The 3,642-nt window shown below is 40.1% G+C and overlaps 1 pseudogene; it reads left to right on the forward strand.

Annotated features, from left to right (window-relative positions):
• Positions 1 to 1,575: 1,575 nt before the first annotated feature.
• On the forward strand, positions 1,576 to 2,926 carry LOC145946840 (uncharacterized; annotated as a pseudogene).
• The last annotated feature ends 716 nt before the right edge of the window (positions 2,927 to 3,642 follow it).

Below are 3,642 nucleotides of genomic sequence, written 5' to 3' on the forward strand. Positions count from 1 at the left end.
AAAATTATTTAAAGTATTTTGAGTTTTAAATTTTAGATGGCCTTCTGCGAAGGCATTCTTGCAGACAAGATGGGTGTGGAATTTTGTTACGCTAATTGTGAAGATTTAAAAGAGAGTATTAAATGTACAGAAGAATTGTGGAATTACGTGTCTCATATGTCTGAGATGTATTATTACGCTGACAAAGAAATGTATTTCGAATATGATTTTGAAGGTTTTTGTCATCTGCAAGAAAAAAAACACCCTTTAAATTTATTTGTGTTATTTGATGAACTTTCTAGAATCATATTTAAACAAGACCCACGGTATGACTAAATTACTAGTTGTGTTTAAAATGTGTTTTAAAATATCATTAGAAAGCTATTAGTATTTTTAATTGATCAATGTATTAATTTCACAATAAACAATTAATATGTACATTTTTAGCAAATCCGATTTAACAGAAAGGTTCTACTGCATAAAAATTTTTAAATATCTGCATCGTCGTATTTTTAAAACAGCATGGGACATATTAAACGAACAACCCGAATAAGAACAGCGTTTTGAAGATATAATTGAGTAGGAATACTATGCCAATTCTAACCCGGGTCCTCTGAGGGGGGTGCGGGGCGCGGGGGGTTCTCCGGGGCGAGGGGTATGACGTCACGCGGGGCGGGGGTATCTCGTGGCGCGGGGGCTGACGTCACGCGGGTGGAGGGGGATGTTTCGACAAAGGAGGGGGAGTTTTCTGAGTGCAATATATGTAGATGGTATCTTTACGACATTTTTTATGAGGGTTCTTAGACATTTTCCCCAAAAAGGTATAGAACAAGCGTCGATGATTGACAATTTTGTACCCTCGTTAGTATAATTTTATTACGGAAGCGCCGATGTCCGGCTGCTCGTCAACGGAGCGTTCTAGAATCCATAAAACTGTTTTTTTTTTTTTCATTTTATGGACAAAATGTCCATTAAATGTCCATAAAATCATTAGGATATTATGGAAAGGAATGAAGATTTTAGGGCCGACGCTGCGACGAACATGTCAAACGTTATTTATAGGTGCAAATGTAAAAGCGTTGACGTTCGGCAGCTTTGTACCCTCGCGGAAAATCTCCCATAAAAACGAGAGCGAAACATTTTTCTTAATATTTTTTAAGGAAGAATGCAACGTATCGGCGCCAACGTTCGGCAGCTTGTGTCCTTATTCCTCTATCCATAAAACCAATATCTCGGGAAACTATCTTTTGAGATACGCCAAATGTTAGAAAAGGAGATAGAATTAGGTGAAATATATATATATATATAAGGAGGATGAGAGCGCGTCAAATCATAGTACGATTTGAAAGCGCATAGATGCAGCGGTGAAAAAAGTTTAGTGGTTACTTTCTTGTGATTAGAAGTGTTAGTGGTATAATAGTGAATAAAAGAAATAATGGAAAACATCGAGCAGAACGAATGCGACCTGTTGGAGCGGTCCCGCCAAGTCACCACCTTGGGTGAATATTTTGCATGGGTGCTGCGCTGCGAGGAATTTATCAAATTGCTCGAAGAAAACAGCCGTGCCAAGCGTCCGCGACTCTCGATCGGAAATAGACAATCTTTGGTTGCTAGAATCGCGCGACTCGAGGGTGCAAAAACTCGATTGCAGAGACAGTTTATACCCAGTGGTGGTAATTACAGTGGCGACAATAACGCGGGAAGTCTCGTTTGGCGAGAAATCGATACCGCGTTTGAAAATCGTATACTGACCGGTGCGGTTATTAACGCAGACTATATCGAACCACGACAATTTTTGGAAGATGCTAGTAGTGTAGTACTCGAGCAAGTGCAAGACGTTATAAAAATACACAACTGTGTAAAAGTAAATACTGTGTTTAATGGCGAATTTGTGTCCGGTGATAAGCGCGCCAACAAAAGTATTAACACAAGAAATTATGAACTCTTTAGCACGTCCGATTTACGCGAGTGGTATGAGCGGCACGTCATCGAAACCACATTGACGTCTCTCGAAGAGTTTCAGGAACGTGATAGCGGATGGGCGTTATCACAAATAATTAACTTGACTATAAATATAAACAAGTCTAATTCAATGCGCGCGGGATGCCATATTAAATTACCGCGAGAAATTATGACGAAGAGAGCGGTAATTAATGTGCAATCCAGAGACAATGCGTGTTTCGCGTAGTCAGTGGTGGCCGCTCTGTACCCCGCTGAAAGACATATGGAACGGGAATCTTCATATCCGCACTATACGACAGTGCTAAATTTACAAAACATTGAGTTTCCGATGACGTTGAATCAAATAAAAAAGTTTGAACATATAAACGATATCTCAATCAACGTGTACGGTATTGAGAGGAAGAAGGAACTATCAATTCTTCCGATACGATTCGCCGATCAGAAAAGAGAAAAACATGTGAATTTGCTGTATGTGGAGGAGGAGGACGACAACGTTGGACATTTCACGTATATCAAGAATCTGTCTCGCCTCGTGAACACGCAATTGAGCAAAAATGGTCACAAGAAATATATCTGCGATCGGTGTGTATATTTATTGTAAATTATATAAAAATAATTGTAAATAAAATTGTAATTTTTTTCTTTCACAGATGCTTGCATTATTTCGGATCAGAGGACAAGTTGCAGGCACATACGGTAGACTGTGGAGAAATGAACGACTGCGCTATCCGGTTACCAAGCGATAAGGATAAATGGCTCGACTTCGGCAACTACAACAGAAAGGAGCGGCTTCCGTTTGTAGTATACGCCGACTTGGAATGTGTACTGAGGAAGACATCGAAACACGTGTCATACGATCAACATCACGAGGTATTTAGCGTTGGATACTATGTGCAATGCTCGTACGATGAAACATTATCCGCATACAGATCTTATCGCGGTGCCGATTGTGTCGCGTGGTTCGCCAACAAACTCGAGGAATTAGCGCATCGCATAAAGGGTATTTTGTCCGATAATGTCCCCATGATAAATTTAACATCAGACGAGTGTGAAAAATTTCATAGCGCCATGCAATGTCACATTTGCGAAAAACCGTTTGCGCTGGATGATACACGCGTACGCGATCATTGTCATTTGACCGGGCGATACAGGGGTCCCGCACACTCAAACTATAATCTAAATTACAAAGACTCTTATGTCATTCCTGTAGTTTTCCACAATCTATCCGGTTACGACGCACATTTTATCATAAAAGAAATAGCTACCGCATACGAAGGACGCGTAGATGTGCTTCCAATAACAAAAGAAAAATACATTTCATTTACAAAGACTGTCAATAGTACCGAGGACAAAGATCGGAAAACTTTCGTGAAATTACGATTCATCGATTCATACAAATTTCTCGCTGCAAGTCTTGACAAATTAGCATCTTTTTTGAATAAAGAGAAACTCAAAATTTTACGTTTCAATTTTTCCGCATTATCCGCTCACAATTTCGAATTATTGACGCGAAAAGGTGTCTTTCCATACGAGTACATTGACTGCGTGGACAAGCTGCAGGACACGCGTTTACCGCCGCGCGAATCGTTTTATAGTTCCTTGACCGGTGACACTATCCAAGAGCGATTACGCGCACGCCGAAAACGTATGGAATCGATTCTCCCTTCGAACTCTAGGCGAATATAGCGATCTGTACTTAAA

This window comes from Prenolepis imparis, unplaced genomic scaffold, assembly GCF_030444845.1.
Source record: "Prenolepis imparis isolate NDT839.2.m4 unplaced genomic scaffold, iyPreImpa1.0 SCAF_23, whole genome shotgun sequence".
In the NCBI taxonomy this organism is placed as follows: domain Eukaryota; kingdom Metazoa; phylum Arthropoda; class Insecta; order Hymenoptera; family Formicidae; genus Prenolepis; species Prenolepis imparis.